The sequence below is a fragment of the Anolis carolinensis genome, chromosome 1 (assembly GCF_035594765.1).
Source record: "Anolis carolinensis isolate JA03-04 chromosome 1, rAnoCar3.1.pri, whole genome shotgun sequence".
Classification (NCBI taxonomy): Eukaryota; Metazoa; Chordata; class Lepidosauria; order Squamata; family Dactyloidae; genus Anolis; species Anolis carolinensis.
Genome location: NC_085841.1, coordinates 221,187,776 through 221,209,624, shown reverse-complemented (window position 1 = coordinate 221,209,624; position 21,849 = coordinate 221,187,776).

Below are 21,849 nucleotides of genomic sequence, written 5' to 3'. Positions count from 1 at the left end.
TGCAATATCGACTCCAAGAAAAATAAAATTGCTTTCTGTTATGATCTTAGAGAGCCAAATTTGAAACCCAACAGCCTGTAGCATGAATAGTAGGCAATATGGTCCTGTTTGCCCACAGGTTTTCAATTAATGGTTCCATAATACCCTAAAAATCCATTTTCACAGTTTTGTCATATTAGCATTTTCTATAACACAATGTAATCTCAATTTGAAACATATCATGAATTTAAAACACTCACCCTATGCAGAAGCATATTGATTTCAACAGAATCTAGAGGAATTGCTTTTTTCAAGTTTTCACTGTTCAACAATGGTGGTTTGTATTTTCTTGTTATGTTATATTAAAGACTTCTTTTTAAGCAAATAGGCTACCATTCTGGCCTTCACTGAGTTGAATCTAGCCTGTAGGATTCAAAGGAAATTTCCAAGAATCAGACAGCCTGTTTCCCAGTATTACTTTGCATACAAGCAAACAAGTGTCTAGTAAACATAAACCTACAGTATTTGTAGCAAAAGGTATTTTTTTAATACAAAATGCCTATAATGGATCTACAAGTTTTGCTTTAGCATAAAAAGACATAAAGGAATCTGGCAACACCTTTTGAGATGAAGTAAGAAAGAAATTTCTAGCATAAGCTTTGGTAGACCATAGTCCATCAATAGCATATTTTATAAAACATATAATATGTTTACACTTCATGTAATGATGGTTAATGAGGCTTCCGAGCAATGTCAGTTAATATAGCTGTCTTCTTTTTTCTATATAAAAACATAAAATCTATATCCGGGAGTTCATCGGTGAGGCACTGCAATAATTAACCCACACAAAGCTGAATGCTTCTGATAATAACAATAATAACAATTATGATAGTGATGATGGTGATAAAAACAATAATAATATTAACAAGATACAGACACAAATAACTGTTTTTTCCATTACTGTATATACAAACTTCAATTATAATTGAGGGGAATATAGATAACCATGTTGCTCCATTAGGGGGTTAAATCCAAAAATATAACTGTAGAGTAATGAACTCTGTTGGACAAATAAATTTAATAAAAACAGAGAGCAGACTTTTGATTTCCTTGTAATTCACCAGGCTGGATGTTAAGCAAAACAGTAAGAATTCTGCACTCTGTTTAGTGTCATGGTAGGTGGCCCTAATAGAAGTAATTATCTTGCTATTATTAAGTTAATTTATTTGCATCTTTCATACCTTGTGACTTTACGTTTGTAGGTTTTTAATGCTATTTCATCCTGGTGAAACCTTTTTAATATGCAGCAAATATGATACCTGAATTTGCCAGAATTGGGCAAGGGATGGTTGATGAGGATGAAGATAGGCAAACGAGCAGAGGTATGTTCATATAAAAGAGGCATAATGGGTCTTGAGAGTGCATCTTGGATAGACTCCTACTAATTTTAACAAACCAAAAGGCATTACAAAATTATTCATTTCTCTTTAATGTAACTTTTCTGTTCCAGTAAAAAAAAATGGAGAAAAAACCATAGAGAGAGGAAAGAGAGATAAAAAATGAAGGTCATGGCATTTGGACCCTCCATAAAATTTGGTGCCTCGGGAAAGGCAACTACACCATAAAATCCCTAGGAGCATCCTTAGAAAACATATGGTTTGACTTCAATGTAGAGGCTACCAACCAAATGCCAAAACATTAACTAATTTGAAATAAAATTAAGAGAACTAGCTCATCTGAGATGTGGTACTGAGATCAAATTCTATGGATTCCATGAGCTATTAAAAAGAGAAAGAAATGGTTCATAGATCATACTGCGTTCCACAGGTCAATAACCAAACAAAAGCTATCATCCAGACACATCATGGGGCAATATGACTCACTGATAAAGAGAATATTATGTTCAGTGAAATGAAGGGTAGTGAAGGGAAAAAGAAGGCCACATTACAGATCTATCAAGCAAGTCATGGTTCTGAGTTTGCAAGACCTGAGCAGGGCTATGGATGGACAGGGCTCATGGTTTTGTTATTACCATTATTTGCTGTCAAGTCAACTTCAACTTATCATGATGACCCCAAAAACAAAAGACCTCCAAGAGCCCTATCCATACAAAGTGCAAGTCATTTGAAAGCCCTTTCCCAAACCAAAGGTTGGAAATGTTACTTTTTTGCATATAAGATCTAGAATACCTCAACCATTTTGGAAGACATATTCCATAACAAATAACACTGCCAACTCTGTCCAAAATCCTGGCATGAAAAGGATGTGCTTGCCAAGCTAGTGGATGGACTTATTTCATCTGGGAAACACAGAGGCAAGATATTTAATCAAAAACAGTGGGTGGACAGATGATCCTAGACCCCAGGCCAATAAAGCTAACCATGTCAATGCAATGATGTGTTCAGACTCCAGGGAGGGAGTGCAGACTAAACTGCTCATGGAACATTCATTCTCAGCAATTCTGTGAAGCAAAGCAACCTTGACATCCTTGCCAAAGAAAGCTACTCACCTGCCCTTCCACCTGGAGGTAAGGAACTGTCGTGGCAGCTGACAACAAGTACGGGGAGATAAGAATAGGAGAAAGATCTGGGACAAAGTAATGTCAAGCCTTACCAAGTCAGGGACATTTCTTAAAGAGAATAACATTTAAAAAATGACCCTAGAGAATTAGCAACACGGGGTTAAAGGAAAAAGAACGTCACGGAGGTACTGCTGCAACCAAATTACTTGTAAGACTTGGATGACCACTTGGGTGATTTGGCATGCAAAAAAGTTTCATAGCACTTCCATAGGTTCCAGAAGAAAATAAGCAACTGCTCCCCAACACAAGAAGAAGAAGTGGACCATCAAATATTGTAAGAGGTGCTGAGCCTTGCAATCCAACAACTGCAAAGCTATACATTGTCCACTCTGCTGCAAATCTTAGATTCCAAGAAATATAGACATGCTTCCTTTAGCTTACATCTGCATTCCAGAGGACTCGATAGTCAACTCCCACCCAGTAGTCAACTCACAAATGACATTTAGGTCTCCCTACCAGTACCTCTAGTGTCTCCACTGTGATCAAGATTGCAAGGTTGATTGTGAGTGTATAGTAGAAAGGCATTCTGACAACAGAAAAAAATAAAACAGTATTCATTTATTTTGTTCAAAAATCAATAATCTATTCTCTTATCCTCACTTTCTTTGGTTGATTGCCTGGCTGAGTGTTAAAAAAGCAAAGATCATCTAGCACCAACACTGCTAGAGCCAACCCAATATGTTTTGCCACCGGAGGTAAAAGAAAACAATGGTATCTCTTCTTCTGCTCCTTGTATAGTAGATGACTGGACACCCAATTAAATCCTGGCAATGGACCTCCTCCTGAGGGTAGGAAAATAATGATAATACACTTTATTTATTACAGTATACACATATAAGGCAAACATTCAATGCCATGTACCCAGTGAACAACAATGACATACAATACACAGACAAAGGTAAAGGCCTTCTTTTTTATCTCTGGCATCTGGAAGCAATATTCAACTTCAGCCATGGGGAGATGCTCTTGTTCCATTTTTCCATGCTGAGGATCCTGTTGTCCTGGACATCTCCAATCCTATTGCCAGTATATCTGCATGTCTGCTTGGGGCACCCTTTTAGCTTCCTGCCGAGGCGGTACCTATTGATCTACTCAAATTGCATGCTTTCAAACTGCAAGGTTGGCAGAAACTAGGGCTAACTGTGGAAGCTCACCCCGACTCACAGCTTTAAACTACCAACCCTCCGGTCAGCAGATTTCCTGAAGCTAGTGGTTTAACGTGCTGTGCTACCATGGCCCCACAAATAGGCTTACGCAGATGGCACACATGACTCTGTCCTTCAGTAAAAGGGAATGACAAAGAGGACAGCCAAGGGATGGCCATGGTGAGCCTCCTGCAACTGCCATTTGAAGTAGTTTCTTCAATCTGTATACTAGTGGAGTTGGTTCTGTTGGTCCACCCACACAGAGTAGCCTAGGGTTGTCCAGAAGGGAATCTTTCTCCCTCCATAGCATATGTTGAGCCATGGCTTAGCAGGATATGAGGTACTGAAAGAACAGAATTCATGAAGCTGTCATTTCATGAAAGATTTGTCACCTGTACCCACTCAGTAATGTTTGCTGTTCACCTTGTTTTCTTTATTAAACTAGCCTTGGAGGAAGTCATACTACCCCTTAGTTCTTCTTCTCCTCATTGTAATTGTTATTTTTCAATAAAAATTAACATAAAGAAATGCAGATGAAAACACAAATCATGTCCTCTAATTCTTGTGAATGAGCTTTTCATATTTCTACACTCAATATTTATATGGGGTGGACTCTGTGGATTGACAATCAGTGACACGTAGTTTTTACTCCAGATTATTCTAACACGAGTGACCTTTAAGAAACAGCACAAGATTTATCTGTTTTCTCCAAACAACTGAAAAACAAAAGGAATTGAGAAGGATTTTTCTGAATTATTATTAGTAACTGTGGTCATCAAGAGTTTGCAACCAAGGTTTCTTTAGCCTTATGCTTTTATATCTTATCTGAAACAGATACAGAGTTTCTGAACTTATAGTCATAAAATCATAGAGTTGGAAGAGACCTCATGGGCCATCCAGTCCAACCCCGTGTCAAACAGCAGGACAATCACATTCAAAGCACCCCCAACAGATGGCCATCCAGCCTCTGCTAAAAAGCCTCCAAAGAAGGAGCCTCCACCACACTCCAGAGCAGAGAGTTCCACTGCTGAACAGCTCTCACAGTGAGGAAGTTCTCCCTAATGTTCAGGTGGAATCCCTATATTTGAAGCCATTGTTCCACATCCTAGTCTCCAGGGCAGTTGAAAACAAACCTACTCCATCCTCCCTATGACTTCCTTCATATATTTATACATGGCCATCATGTCTCCACTCAGCCTTCTCTTCTGCAGGCTAAACATGCCCAGCTTTTGTTACTTTGTTTGGAAAACTTGAAGCTGCATGCTCATTAAGAACGGTGTGTTCAATCCTAAACAACATTTTTTATATCTAAGAACACCTATACAGGACCAGTGAGACTGGGATCAGGCTGTGGAAAGAGAAAAGTGGAAGTCTGCTCATTTGCTTAAGGTCCCTCAGTTCTTTATAGGGTGCAGGAAAGACACAATCACTGCCTTCACAAGCAGCAGCAACCCTGGTCATCTGAGAATTGAAAGGATTTCAATCCAGAGACTTTTTTCCTCTTAACCTTGATGAAGGGAAGATAAGGTAAAAGACTGTGGCATCTTTTAGAAATTTCGGAGTGTGCTTCCTATCACCCTAATCACTGCCCATAATGTCTAAATATGATAGACATTGCAGTCCAAATGATCTGAATGGTCCCAAATTGCCCACCCCAGTATAAGTGTGCTTGTGTTAGTGTATTTCTCAAATTATTTAATTATTTATTTACAGCATTTATATTCCGCCCTTCTCACCCTGAAGGGGACTCAGGGCGGATCACATTACACATATAGGCAAACATTCAATGCCTTTTAACATAGAACAAAGACAGACAAACATAGGCTCCAAGCGGGCCTCGAACTCATGACCTCCTGGTCAGAGTGATTCATTGCAGCTGCTCTCCAGCCTGTGCCACAGCCCGAGCACAGTGAGAGCAAAGGGGTGTTGATAAAGAAAGAAAGCACTTGTTTGTATTTCAGAATTCATCAGGCTCCTCTAATACTCCAAAATCGATTCATCCTTTTAAACCCAGTCTATGTGTGCATCAAATAACAGAACTGTGCAATACATTTCAATATGCTTTATTTAAAAACACTTTGAGATTTCCATTAACACTTTATTCTCATTAAAAAGAACCACTGGCCGCATTAATGATATAATCCTTGTCTATTTAGAAAGTGCATGATACAACCACACATAAGGAGATGCCCCTGAAATTGATGAACTACTACTCCCATAATTCCATACTACTTCTTTCAACAGACTTTGAACCTCTTGAGCCCTGGTTTAATACCTAGTATTCAAAGAAAATGTTTTGCCTTTGAATATTGCAAAAGGTGAAATGATCACAGCACTGAATCAACAAGAAATATCTTCATACATATATCACTGGGGGGAGTAGATTTTAAATCTTTTTTCCTGAAATGCAACTTCCGATTCCTATAACCCTCTACACCTGTCTGGAAACAGTCACCTTTTATTTAGAGGAAGAAGGAGGAGGAACTCAAAAATGAGAGAAGCATACAATACATAAAATGTCAAACCTGTCAAAACCTTCTGGAATACCATCATCTCACACCACATCACAACTTTCAGCAAAGGTTAGTTAGAGCTAACACGTTGGTACGTGCCGGTTTTGCAACACTGTCTCTTATATTAAAATATCTCATAGTAGTGCGGGGTATAAAACCTGCTTCTCTGCATATAGCCATTATAGAGATTTCCACCTCTGACAAGACAATGGAAAATGTGTTGTGGATTCGATACCTGAAATCCAATGAGGACCAAATGACTTAATTATAACTGAGCATACTAGTCATTGGCAAGCAATAGGATAAATTCATGAATAAAGAACAAGAGGTCTGTTAGCACATTGCATTTTAAGACATACAATGAAAAATATTGTTTCTGAAAGAGTGAAATAGGCATATTGTGATATGCATTCATTCTGAGAGCTAGCATTGGTGGTCACTGTGATCAAGCAAGCCCTCATTCAGACATCCCAATTTGTTGTCACGGTGAGAGCAAAGGGATATTGATGAAGAAAGAAAGCACTTGTTTGTATTTCAGAATTCATCACGCTCCTCTAACACTCCAAAATCCATTCATCCTTTTAAACCCAGTCTATGTGTGCATCTACACAACACTATAGAATGAATGCAGCCTGACACCACTTTTACTGCCATGGCTCTCCCATCATTCCATAGCCTTGAGACATAGCTATTAAAGTGTTATTAAATTGCATTTGAATCATAGAATCATAGAGTTGGAAGAGACCTCGTAGGACATCCAGAATTAATTTCACAGTGTAGATGCATCCCATGAAATTTTAATTTATTCTACAAACTTCTTCCTCTTGGTTAGTTTCAAAGGTTCTACAGAATCACATTACATATTTTTGAAACACTTCAACTCGTAAGAAGCCTATAAGCAGTCCCGTTCCCAATTTGCTATGTGTACGTTCTCAGAATATCTACGGTTCTGCAGCATATATTATTCAGGGTAACTATGGATAAGTGAGAAGCTAATGTAAGTATGATAGTTTGAATGCTGAGCTAGGAATCCAGGTGGCCAGGCTCAAATCCATGTTCAGCAATGAAAGTTCACCTTGGGCAAGATTTGCTCTCTTAGGCCCCATCTACACTGCCACATAATGCAGTTAAATGGTTTCAAGCTGTTTCATTATATGGCAGTGTAGATGGGAACCCAGATTCAAAGAAAAGCATAACAAACCAGCTATGAAGAAATATCGCCAGGAAGGCCCCATGATATGGTGACCATAAATCAGTGTCAGCTTGAAAGCACGTAACATCATGGTTGGTTGTGCATGTCAGAGTTTTTGTGTTTCTTTGTTTATACTGAAAGACCGTGCCTAATATATGCAAAGCTGGTTTTAAGGATGTGCAGTTCATCAGACAAAGGAATCTTACTGCATATACTTGTGTATAGGTTGACTGCATGTATAAATCAAAGACAGATTTGTGGGTCAAAATTAAGGATTTTTATATGACCCGTGAATGCATTGAGGGTTATTTTACAGCCAGAGAGAAGTGCCACTGCTATTTTCCCATTCAAAAAGGCCAGAAGTGGTGCCATGGTGGAAAGAGTAGACGGGTTGATGTATCTTTTAGGTTCTCCCAGCTTTCAGTTTCTGGCTGCTATACTCAAGACAAGGGAATGATTCCTGTTTAATAGTTTAATTGACCTGTGGATAATTCAACCCAGATTTTTGGATTGATTCTTTTACTAAAATTTCTAAACTTATGCATGAGTATAAAGGGTAAATTAAATACCCAGATCAGTACAAAATCATCCACTGACTAGTCTGGCTTGGTGATTCTATACATGGAAATTCATTAAGAAAGAAAGTTGCAAACAAAACGAAAGAGAGGCCCAAGCCTTGTCTATGGATATTATCACCAGCCCGGGGCATCTCTTCACCTCCTTTGTGAACTCTTTTCTCCATAAAGCCACATATTCAGAAGCACTCCCCATCACATGAATCATTTGCTCTCTGCCAAGGTGAATGCCATGTAATCGATCTTTACCTTTTTCTACTCCCATAAGAGGTGAAACACTGCTTGAAAGCTACTGCAAGAGAATGCACGGATCATCCACTGTTTGTGTGAGATTCCCCAAGATATTTCAGTAAGCAAATTGACCAAACTTTTGAAAAATCTTTTTTTGTTAACAATAAGACCACAGGGGAACTAAGGAAGAGTGATATGCAATATATGCAGAAGTTGATCAGAGTCACACCAGAGGACCTAGATATTTCGGGGTTTTAAAAAGTAGGAGTTTTTATTTATGTATTTTCCACTTTTGTGGGGGTCTTATACCCCCTAAATCTGATGAATGTAGAAAGCTGTCTATACAATATACCTAGAAAGGTGGAGGAGTGAGTCAATATTTATCTTAGGAAGGTCAGAAAAAGAATTTAAACTTGGGTCCTTATCACACTACAGTATTATAGCACTATTTAACTAGCATGGAATCCTGGGATTTGAAGTTTATGTAGCCGTATTTAGAAATCTGAGCCAAAGGGATTTTGGGTGTCACTAAACTACAGATCCCAGAATTCCACAAAATATTATCATGACAACGGAACACTAGTAGTATGGTGTAATTTGTATAGTTTAGATTGTTGTTGGTTTTTCTTCCAATTTTCATGTCCCCTTCCTCTCAATCTAATCCTGTTTTATGTATGATGTGTTCAGTGTACAAGTTAAACAGATGGAGTGATAACATGAAGTCTTGTGTGACACCTTTGCCAACTATAAGTCATTCTGTTTCTCTATATTCTATCCTGGTGATAGCATTTTGTTACAAGTACAGGTTATGCATCAGGATTATCAAATGATGAAGTGCATACATTTATGTAAGAGCGATCCATGGTATTTCATGATCTTCAAAGGTGTTGTTATAATCTATAAAGCACAGATGAATTTTGTTGGAATTCTTTACTAGCCTCATTAGCCAGCATTAATTTGTAGTATGATTTCTAGTGCTTCTTTCTTTCTTGAACACAACTCAGACATCTGGCATTACTTGCTCTATCTGGTAAAAATCTTTACCAGTTCAGGGTGTGTGTTGCAATCTGCTCCTGGTCTTGTTTTTGCAGAGGGAGGGGAGTTTCTCCATCTTCTGTTTCCAGTTACAGTGTTCCCCCACTTACCGCGGGGGGTTATGTTCCAGGACCACCTGCCATAAGTGAAAATCCATGAAGTAGGGACACTAGGCTTCTCCTTAGGAAGGAAGTAGAAAGAGGGAGGGACGGAGGGAGGACGGAAGGGAAGAAGGAAAGAAAGAGGCAGGGGAACATAGTGCCACCTCCTTCTCCTCCTCCTTCCATTTGGGCTCCTTCTCCACCCTGCCACCTGCACCCGACTGAGACCACCACCACTGTAAATCATATTTTAATTACTTATAATACTATTTTAGTGTTTATTTAAAAAACGCGAAACAGCAAGTCCGTGAAAAATGAACTGCGAAGTAGTGAGGGAACACTGTATGTAGTGTGCATGTCTCTTTCACTGCTTGAAGAATCTCTTTGCAGTGAATTAATTGTTGGCCTTGCAAAATGTAATCAGTTAGTCTCCTGCTTCAGTTCTTGATGCTACACTAAATTTTCCTACAACTTTTGATTGTAGTCTGTTTCCTACTTTTGCCTTCCAATTGTCTATGATTGTCTTGTTTTGATGTGTGGTTAATTTCTACCTAGATTCCAGTTCCCCTTTGGGGTGAGAAGGGTGGAGTATAACTATAGTAAATAAATAAAAAAAATATAATCTATACAATAAATGTGTTAAATAAATAAATATGGTAAATATAGTAAGTAAATAAATATAATTTTGCAATTTCTTCTCCTGCCTCTGTAGGTCGGATTATGATTATAATAATGGTTTTCCCTGGAATCTTACTGATATAATTTGGTTAGATTTAGCATTATATGCTTTGACTTGTTTTGCTACATCTTTCCTTACTATTCATGCCATCCCATTTATTCTTCTTTTTTTTTCATTTCCTGAGTAAAACACTGGGTTATCTGACTCAAAATGCCCCATTCCTGTCTACTTTAACTTGCTCATCCTAGGTATAGTAATGTTAATAGATTTTACTATGTCCAACATCCCCGATGTATGCTTCTCACATTATATATTCCTATAATGTGTAGCTTGAGACTTTCATTCTGCCTTGAATCCTATGAGAAAATGATGGGCATGAAATGCCAAGAGTGTCATTGTCTAGTGTCTACATAGGGAAGCTGATGAAGAAATGCAATCTACAAACTATCTATAGACCCACCAAAAAAATCCAACAAATGCTACCTTCAGCAAAGGACAAGAGGAACCCTCTTACCTCTGCAGGAGTCTACCGTATACCATGCAGCTGTGGATAAGTCTACAGAGGGACCACCAAATGCAGCATTGCCCAAATACGAATCAAGGAACATGAAAGGCACTGCAGACTCACTCAGCCAGAGAAGGCCATAGCAGAGCACTTGATGAACCAACCTGGACACAGTATATTATTTGAGAACACAGAAATGCTGGAGGACTCTAACACCTATTGTTGGGAATCATCCTGGACTACACAAGTCTAGATGTAGTTAGATAGATGATAGAGTTAGATTGAGGGAATCCTTTCCCAGTTTCCAAAGCATGCCTAGACAGGCTTTACTGTGTTTCACTCTATCCTTTTGTTCACTCATCTCACCATCTCTCCTGGCAAGACGTAACTATTAGATGTTTGTTATTTTTCCTTTTTTATTTTTCCTTAGAAACCAGTCTAGAGTAGACTAGACAGCTCCCCAGCCTTTCTATCTACAATGGAGTTCTTTTTACCTGAATAAATACTTTTTGAACTTTTATTGAGACTTTGCAGTCCATTGCAATCCTAAATGGTCAAAGGCTTCTTTTTGCTCGCCCCCTGTAAGTAACTGTTGCATTTGAAAGCTTTGCTTTTGCTACTCTGCTGATTTTGGTGGAATCTCCCCCAGAGAGGGTTAAATTGAGTCTAACCGCTCAGAGATTACCACAACACCTATCATGTCAGACTACACAGAGAAGCCACTGGAACCCACAAGCATGTGGACAATTTCATCAGAAAGGAGGAAACCATGAAAATGAACACAATCTGGCTACCAGTATTAGAAAACTAAAATCAGGACAGTAAATAAAGAACAACATTCAGAAAACAGGAGAATTCCAGACAGGAAACAATCAGGGCCAGCTAACACCTCCCAACAAAGGACTCCACCCAGGCAGAAAACAGCCAGGCTATGGCGCTGCCAGGCTATTCAATGCTAATCAACCTGACCAATTGCAACATTCACACTTGCCTCAAACAGATAAGAGTTCTTTCTCCCGCTCTGGACATCATTTCGCAGATATATAAACCCCACTTGCCTAGTTTCCAACAGACCTCACAACCTCTGAGGATGCCTGCCATAGATGGGGGTGAAACATCAGGAGAGAATGCTTCTGGAACATGGCCATATATCCCGGAAAATTCATATTACCCAGCGATTCTGGCCTTCCACAACACAGTGGCTCCTTCCTCTCCACTGAGGCATGGGAATAGTAGGAGTTGTACTGCAACGGGGGAGAGTTGGGGGGGACATATAGGTCGACTAAGCCAAGAAGTACTCTGCTTTACCTTAAAAAAATTAATTGGTCTGCTTCAGGAGGAAACGTATACAAAGGGAGTTGCAGTTTTACGAGGTCTTTGGCCTTCTCTGCCAAAGAGTGCTGGTGCTTCATCAAACTACAAATCCCATGATTATATAGCACTAGCTGTGCCCGGCCACGCGTTGCTGTGGCGTTGTCTGGTGGTGTTGGTGAGAAATTGTTGAGGTAGTGGTGGTATTGAATGTCTGTTGTATGGTTGTCTTTATGTTTAGTATGCAACTGAAGTGGATTATATGGCAGTGTGGACTCAAGATAATCCAGTGCAAAGCAGATAATATAAGATTCTAAATGGGTTATATAGCTGTGTGGAAGGGCCTTGAGTCTACACTGCCATATAATCCAGTTAAAATCTGATAATCTGTGGAAGAGGCCTAAGTGAGGCCTAACTGTGCCTGTCCCCTGGGCTGAGGAGGTTGCTAGGAGACCAAGTGGGCGGAGCTTAGCCTTCCAACTGGCAGCAATTGGATAAAAACTATTATTCCTCTCCCTGTAATTAGGACTTTAATTTTCTTTTCTTTTTGTTGTATCAACCTAGAGCCGTGGATGATGGATTGTGTTGTCAAATTTCGAGGTTGGGGAGCCTGTAGTTTTATTGTTTTGTCCGCTGCCCTGATGCCATCACTATTTTATATATATAGATTCTATTCTATAAGGGCTATGTATTTGAATTCTTTGTTGTCTTTTCTGACTTATGGCGACCTTATCGCTGGGTTTTCTAGGGCTGAGAGTTTGTGACTCTCCTAACTGGTTTCCTAGCCAAGAGGGAATTTGAACCTTGATCTCCAGTGTCCTAGTCCAAGGCTCAAACTACAACCTCAATTGAAAAGTAAACCTCCCTTTCCCTTCTCCACTGGAACTCACGTCCCGGTCTGTGCCCTAGGACTAGATTTCTGATGGGATGCAATTCTCCAATTTCCCATTCCGTTTGTGTGTGTGCCCCTGCATAAGGAATGCCGCTTCCAAAGCGATCCAGTGCACAGTTGTGGCTCATCCTGCGCGCTTTTGAAGCAGAAGAAGACCGTCTTGTTCCCGCTGCGGCCCCTTCAGAAGGACCTCCTCCTCTCTGTGTTGTCGAAGGCTTTCATGGCCGGAATCGCTGGGTTGCTGTGAGTTTTCCGGGCTGTATAGCCATGTTCCAGAAGCATTCTCTCCTGACGTTTCGCCTGCATCTATGGCAGGCATCCTCAGAGGCTGTGAGGTCTGTTGGAAACCAGGCAAGTGGGGTTTACATATCTGTGGAATGTTCAGGGTGGAAGAAGGAACTCTTGTCTATTTGAGGCAGGTGTGATTGTTGCAACTGGCCACCTTAATTAGCATTGACTAGCCTTTCAATAGAAAGGAGGAAACTATGAAAATGAACACAATCTGGCTACTACTATTTAAAAAACTCTAAAATCAGGACAGTAAATAAAGAACAACATTCTGAAAACAGAGAAATTCCAGACAGGAAACACTCAGGGCCAGCTAACACTTCCCAATAAAGGATTCCCCCAGGCAAGACGCAGCCAGGCTTTGAAAGCTGCAAGGCTATTCAATGCTAACCATTTGCAACATTGACACTCGCCTCAAACAGAGAAGAGTTCTTTCTCCCACCCTGGACATTCCACAGATATATATATAGATATGGCTGTTGGAGGCAGGTGTGAAGATTGCAATTGGCCACCTTGATTAGCATTGAATAGCCTTTCTGCTTCACGGTCTGGCTGCTTGCTGCCTGGGGGAATCCTTTGTTGGGAGGTGTTAGCTCCCTGAACATTCCACAGATATATAAAGCCCACTTGCCTAGTTTCCAACAGACCTCACAACATCTGGGGATGGCTGCCATAGATGCAGGCGAAACGTCAGGAAATAATGCTTCTGGAACATGGTCATACATCCCAGAACACTCACAGCAACTCCGCCTCTCTTCTTTTAGTGTGAGGGAGGTTGCAAAGGAAGTCGGCGTCAAAGGCGGGGGCTCCTTGGCTTTAGACTTGGGTGGATCGGAGAACTTCACAAGGGATCTGCGTGGGACGCTTCCTTTTCTCCCTCCCCCCCCCCCCAATCTTTGAATAATACACCCACCCGGACTACTATTGGGGAACAGACCTCCCCACCTTAGTGGTTTTTTAAATTGGGGAATGGGCGCAGGGTGTTGTGTGGGTGTGCACCCCTACATTGTACTTATGGCGTTTTTTTCCTCGCCAGTTTTACGACTTCGCCTCAGGAGCACAACACAGGCACGCCGTCCTGCTCCTCTTCCTACTTCCTTTTAACTAAACGAAAAGACAGAGAGAACCGTTTGCATTCCAAGACAGAGCTTTCTTTTCTCTAAGGCTCCAGACGCGATCGGAAAGTGTTCCTCCTCTCAACAGGAGTTGACATTGAGGTCCCGTCTTTCTGCCTCTCTTTCCCGCTTTGTTGGCTGTTCTTCGGTCTCATCACTCTTCCTTGATCAACTCAACCAGGGGAATGAAGGTTTCCTTCGCTCCTCGGGCCCGTTACCTTTGCTTTCCTCAAAAACTGAGCGACCGTGGCTGCATCTAGGCTGCAGAATGAATGCAGCTTGACTCCACCGTCTTAACTGCCATGTCTGAATGCTAAGGAGTCCTGGAAGTTGTAGTTTTAAAAGGTCTTTCCCCTTTTCTGCCCAAAACGTCCTGGTGGCCTTGGGCCATGGCGATTAAAGTGGGGATCAAGCTGCATTCATACTACAGTGTAGACCAGGCATGGGCAAACTTCGTCCCTCCAGGTGTTTTGGACTTCAACTCCCACAATTCCTAACAGCCGGTAGGCTGTTAGGAATTGTGGGAGTTGAAGTCCAAAACACCTGGAGGGACGAAGTTTGCCCGTGCCTGGTGAACACACTCTAGGACTGTAATGCAATTCACACCACCAGAGTTGTGCCCTCCCCACTCCCACATCTATGTCCAGCAACTCGGCTTTGGGACTTTCCCCCGACTCCTTAAAAAACCCAACGTATTGACACCATAGTTAGCTAATCCGAAGCGATGCCTCCTCCATCCCTCCATTTATCCAACGCGCCGCAGAGCTCCCTACGTCGAGGCGAAACTCCCGCAAGGTGTGGAAGTGAGCAGTGGGGATTTCTTCGTTTTCGCTGATGAGGAATTCATGGGATCCTGAATAGGATGAGGAGGACTTGAGCTCTTCCAAGACTAAACTAAGGAGACTGAGCCGCGCCTGAAATGATCTGGCAAAATTGGACTTCAGTGGAGTTGATCTTCCACGGGGATTATCTGAGGACACACTGCCATTGCAAGACGTTTGGAGAAGAGGTGGGAAAAATACCTCGCCCTCCTTCTGCCAATAGTTTCAAAGAGGCAAGCTTCCGACTCTTCCCCACGCCAGAGCTCCCTATCGGCCTGCCATCGCCATCCCCAGTTCCTTCAAGGTCAAGCCAGTCACTTCAAGGATACCATCCATCCATCTTGCCCCTTGGTGGGCCCCTCTTCCCTTTTCCTTCCATTTCCCCCAGCATCATTCTTTTCCCCAAGCTTTCCTTTCTTCTCATGATGTGGTCAAAGTACTTCATCTTTGCCTCTCATATCTTTCCCTCCAGTGAGCAGCCGAGGGTAGAGGTTGACAAAAACATTTCCTGTAGGAAGAGCAAGAGGCAGCCTTGTTTGAGGGTCCATCCGAATCATGTTTCGTGCTTCCACAACTGAGGATGAGACAGTTACTTTGGTAACCTCACCCAACCGGAGTTTTGCAGTAAGGAAGAAAGCCTGCCCAGCCGATCTTCCATTGACTTGCAACACAAGACTTGGTGTTATTTCCACACCAAGCCAACGCCACCCTTGGGTCTTCCTCCGTTTTCCGTGGATGCAGGAGAGATTTTTTAATTTCTTCTGTCTTTTTTGATGCACTTAGGCAGCAATTTCACACTACTGGAACTACCAAGACTCAGTGCTGTGTAGTCATGGGAGTTGTAGTTTCTTAGTGTCTTTAGCCTTCCCTACCAAAGAGGGTGAGGCCTTACCATACTCCAACCTCCAGGATTCCCTAGTATTGAGCCATGGGCAACTGCGTTCACTCTGTGACAATATGTAATACGATTTTTGTCCCTGGGTTATAAATGTCATTTCCTAATTGGTTCTATCATAGGTAAAGCTAAAGGTTTCCCCTGACGTTAAGTCCAGTCGTGATCGACTCTGGGGGTTGGTGCTCATATCCATTTCTAAGCCGAAGAGCCAGCGTTGTCCATAGACACCTCCAAGGTCATGTGGCCGGCATGACTGCATGGATCCCCGTTACCTTCCCAGCGGAGCGGTACCTATTGATCTACTCACATTTGCATGTTTTCGAACTGCTAGGTTGGCAGGAGCTGGGGCTAACAGCGGGCACTCATTCCGCTCCCGGGATTTGAACCTGGCACCTTTCGGTCCGCAAGTTCAGCAGCTCAGCGCTTTAACACACTGAGCCACCAGGGGCACATACAAACACGGAAAAAGTTTATTAAACTGCAAAAGTTTGTTTTTTTGCGGGACATGCTGCAGCACATTTTTCTCTAGTTTATCAATGAATAGCTCACAGAATCTCGACCAATTCAACATAGTTTGTGGCAGCCACAATGAAGTTTCTGGGGTATTACAACTCTTTTCAAAGTACTTACCACACGATTAAGCAGAAAATAACACTTTCGAACCAGGAACAGAAAATGTTTCAAATTTTGTTACAGAGTATGATGTAAATGCATCCCAGGACATTCGGACCCATAGAAACGCAGGGCCTGAGCCCCTCAAACGATGTCCACGCATTCCTGAAATGTAACCCTCCTCTTTCACAAACTTGGATGCCCTCTCCTGGACTGACAGGTCTTTCAGAAAGTGCTCAGATCCAATCCAGATGTGTTGTTCCCAACTTTTGGTCCTCCAGGGGTTTGGACTTCCCGCAATGCCAGATAGTTGCCCACCTGGAGGACCAAAGGTTGGGAAGCACTGATCTAGGTGTTGCCGCAGAATTAACGTGTTGGGTTCTGGATAGAACCTTCTTGGAGCTAAATCTCATATTCTAAGGAAGGTAAAAGGTTAAAAAAAATATCAAAAATATCCACGCAGTTACATCTTGCCTGGAGAATGGCAAGGTGCGTTCTCACTGGAGGAGGCAAAAGCACAAGAAGCAATGGATGCTGACCACATGGCCAATAAAGCCTAGGTGCAATCAAAATACCTTTAAAGAGGAAGGTACCCCATTCCTCAAGAGATCACATCTGCTACATCTGCTATGGGAGGAGATAGTAGGCAAGCAGGAAGAGTAGAGACAGAAAGCCTCTTCCAGGAAGGCATGCATAGGAATGAAAAAAAGAATCACAACCTCTGAGGATGCCTGCCATAGATGTGGGCGAAACGTCAGGAGAGAAAGCTTCTGGAACATAGCCATGCAGCCCTGAAAATGCACAATAGCCCAAGAAAGGAGTGCCTTATTCTAATCTGTTTTCTAGTCTAGCAACTCATTGGGGACTGGAGACTTGTGGAGTCCAGGATGAGACACAACATAATGCCATGACTCAGTGCTATGGAATCATGAGAGATGTAAGGAGCCCCCAATAGCGCAATGAGTTAAGCCCTTGTGTTGGCAGGACTGCTAACCTGAAGGTTGGGTTGCTGATCTGAAGTTTGCCAGTTCCAGTCCAGAAGGGAGTGTGGATGAGCTCCCTCTGTCAGCTCCAGCTCCATGTGGGGACATGAGAGAGGCCTCCCACAAGGGTGGTAAAACATCAAAACATTCGAGTGGTCCCCTGGGCAACGTCCTTGCTGATGGCCAATTTTCTCACACCAGAAGAGACTTGCAGTTTCTCAAGTCGCTCTGACCCGTGCCAAAACGTGGCGATGCCCCATCAAACTACAAGTCCCACGACTCTGTAGCATTGAACCATGGCAGACAAACTGCATGCGTTCAACAGTGTACTTGCACCTGTGCTCTCAGAAAGAGCAAAACCCAATTTTACTATAGAAGTCCTCAGGTTCGTAGGTGCGAACCACCTCCTCCTCCATCTTTTCCCTCCAGGCATCCCATTCAATTGAAGTTCCCCCTCTAATTGAATTCTCTTCGGGTTAATGGACTTTTTCCCGCCTTTTTTTCAGAGGAGTCCCTCTCAAGATTACTCTGCAGGACTTGCAGCTTTCTCCCCCTTCCTTGCTTCCTTCTTTGCTTCCTTCCTTCCTCCCTTCCCTCCCTTCCTTCTTTCCTTCCTCCCCTCCTTCTTCCTTCCCTCCCTCCTTTCTTTTCTTCCTCCCATTGCCTCCCCCTTTCTTTCTCTTCCTTTCCCTACCCTTCCCTTTCCCGCCCACTGGATCCCCGATTCGCTTCCCTCAGAAGCCGTTTTCCAACCGCCTTGAGGCAGAAAGAGAGCGACGAGGCACGGAGCCGCGTTACTTTCTCCTTCCTCCTGGTGAAATTCCTTTTTGCGGGTGCAAGGAAACTCTCCACACGAGTGCACTGCTTTTTATGTGTGTATATTCCAACACAACTCAAGATTTCTTTTCTTTTTTTTCACACACGTACGCATTCACGCATACAAAGCCTTCAAAGGCACCCTTTCTAGCCTTAGTGTCCCGTGTGAGGTAATCCAGAATGGTTACTCTCCCCCAACAACAACAACGTTGAAATAACTCATTTCAAGCATGCTCTCCTGACGTTTCGCCCATATCTGTGACAGGCATCCTCAGAGGTTGTTGAGGTCTGTTGGAAACTAGGCAAAGAAGGTTTATATATCTGTGGAAGAACCAGGGCGGGAGAAAGAACTCTTGTCTGTTGGAGGCTCTCTCCCACCCTGGACCTTCCACAGATTTTGTCTAGTTTCCAACAGACCTCACAACCTCTGAGGATGCCCGCTATACATGTGGGCGAAACGTCAGGAGAGAATGCTTCTGGAACATGGCCATACAGCCCGAAAGACTCGCAGCGAGCCAGTGATTCCGGCCATGATGACAACACAGCTCTTTTCAACTTAAACGTCCATATTTCAAAGGAAAGGCTGAATCTGCGCTTTATAATTTTAACAAAGCCCTCTTTCAGACCGGTTAAAGGAGACGAAAGGGGAGCAACTATCGCGCATTAGGCCACCTCGAAAGATTCTAGAGCCACTTTCTGACTTCCCGCCAAGAATAATTGTTTATGAGGGAGGACTGCTTCTTTCGGTGTGTGTCTGGAAAGAAAGCCAGTGCCGGAGAGGAGAATGATGATGATGATGATGATGATGATGATGATGATGATGATGATGATGATGATGATGATGATGATGATGATGATGATGATGATGATGATGATATCCCCCCACCATCTCATCTCTACTTTGGGAAATTTTCAACCCGTGTACTCCTGGGTGGGTTTGAGAAGCCATTGGACCCGCTAATGTTTCTGTACAGTCAGGTCGTTTTCGTCTTATCTTAATTTTTGAGATTTTCTGTCCTTTTGGAAGGAGAAATCCGAAGAAGGAAGCGAATTCTGGCAGCTTTGTGTTGTCGAAGGCTTTCACGACCTGCCATAGATATGGGCGAAACGTCAAGAGAAAATGCTTCTGGAACATGGCCATACAGCCCAGAAAACTCACAGCAACTTGAAGAATCACTGGGTTGAATGACTGGGTTGCTGTGAGTTTTCCGGGCTGTATGGCCATGTTCCATAAGCATTTTCTCTCCACGTTTTGCCCACATCTATGGCAGGCACCCTCAGAGGTTGTGAGGCTTGGCAGCTTTGCCCTCAATCCTTCTGGAATCGTCTTTCTCCAAGAAGGAGCGCAAAGCTCCAGCTACACTGTTGAATTAATGCAGTTTTACTGCCATGGTTCAATGATATGCAATCCTTGAAGCTGTAGTTTTACACCGTTTTAGCCTTCTCTGCAAAGAGGACTAGTGCCTCCCCAAACTATAAATGCCCTACCACTGAGCCCTGACTTTTCAAGCGGTGCCAAATTGTATTAATTCCACAGTGTAGATGTGCCCTGAGTGCGGAACGTCGGGATGCAGCGCTAGGACCGTGATGCTATGGCCATTTACGCGGGAAGAACTCCCTGCGACTCCCTCCTTTTGAGGTTACTGTTTTAAAGCTGCGGTTTGAGGGGTCCTCATGAGGAAAATATCCTATGAAGAGAAGTCCACTCGCTCGCCTTGGGAAAATTCTTCAAAAGCCAGGGATCCAATGGATTCCCACTTTCTCACACACAGAGAGAAAGACGTCGGAAACAATACCACGCCTCTCCAAACTGGAGCGGACCAGTCCCTCGCTTTCCCTCTCAATTTCCCCAGCTGAGAGGAAAACAGAAAGTCATTTTCCCGACCTTGGAGAGTAACCCGATGGCAAGTCTAAGGGGAAAGAGCCTCTCACCAAAAGATACAAACAGCCCGAAAGCTCCAAAAGCGTTTGGAGTGAGGACGAAAGGTAAAGGGAAGGACGGAAATTCGCCTTCCCTTCAATCCTGTGGAGTCCCATCAATCCTGTCCTGAGGAAAAAAGTTCTTTCGCCTTCCTTCCCACTTTCTCAAGCTTCGGGAGGTTTGAGCGCCAAACCCTTCTTAACATTTTACGCTCAGTTCCTGGAGCCCACTTTTGTATACACAGACACTATCTATGTATCTATCTATTTTTACCTATCTGCCTATCTACCTATTTATCTATCTATCTAGTATCTACCTATGGCCTGGATTCACTGGTCCCTCAGCATAAGAGAGCAGCAAAGAAAAGCCTTCTTAACATTGTCTAGATTTCCCGCGCTGTTCTCAGGTCCCACAGACACATCTATCTGTCTACCTATCTATCCAGCTATTTATCTAAGTATCTATCATCTAAGTATGCATCTACCTGCCTGTGGCCTGGATTCACCGGTCCCTCAGCATAAGGGAGTGGCAAAGAGAAAGCCCCTTAACATTATCTGGATTTTCCGTGCTGTTATCAGCTCCCACTTTTGGGTATATAGACACATCTATCTACCTACCTACATATCTAAGTATCTACCTATCTATCTCTACCTACCTACCTATGGCCTGGATTCGCCAATTCCTCAGCATAAGAGAAGCATAGAGAAGTCTCCTTAACATATTCTAGATTTCCCGTCCGCTGTTCTCAGCTCCCACTTTTGTGTATATGACACATCTATCTTTCCATCTACCTACCTACCTATCTATCTATCAATCTAAGTAGCTACCTATCATTTACCTACCTAAGTATCTACCTATCTACCTATGGCCTGGATCCTCCGGTTCCTCAGCAAAGAGAAGTCTCCTAAACATTTTCTAGATTTCCCGAGCGCTGTTCTCAGCTCCCACTTTTGTGTATATAGACACATATATCTATCTATCTACCTATCTATCTATGCTCCATGCAGTCATGCCGGCCACATGACCTGGAACTGTCTATGGACAACGCCGGCTCTTCGGCTTAGAAATGGAGATGAGCACCAACCCCTAGAGTCCATCACGACTGGACTTAACGTTAGGGGAAACCTTTACCTTTATCTTACCTAACTATCTACCTCCCTACCTACCTATGGCCCAGATTCTCCGGTCCTTCAGCATAAGAGAGGCAAAGAGAAGTCTCCTAAACATTTTCTAGATTTCCCGCGCGCTGTTCTCAGCTCCCACTTTTGTGTATATAGACACATCTACCTATCTATTCATCTAAATTTCTTTCTATTCATCTATCTATCTATCTCTACCTACCTACCTACCTATGGTGTGGATTCACCGGTCCCTCCGCATAAGAGAATGGCAAGGAGAAGCCTCCTTAACATTTCTATTCTCAGCTCCCACTTTTGTGTATGTAAACACATCCTATCTATCTATCTATCTATCTATCTATCTACCTACCTACCTACCTACCTACCTACCTATCTATCTGCCTACCTACCTAGCTAGCTAGCTATAGCCTGGGTTCATCCCAGCCAGGGTCTTCGTCTCAGGGAGAAACGCGCACTCCTCAACTCAACACTACTCGGAAGCTTCCTTATAAGAAAAAAGCGCGAGTGTTTTCTATCAGGC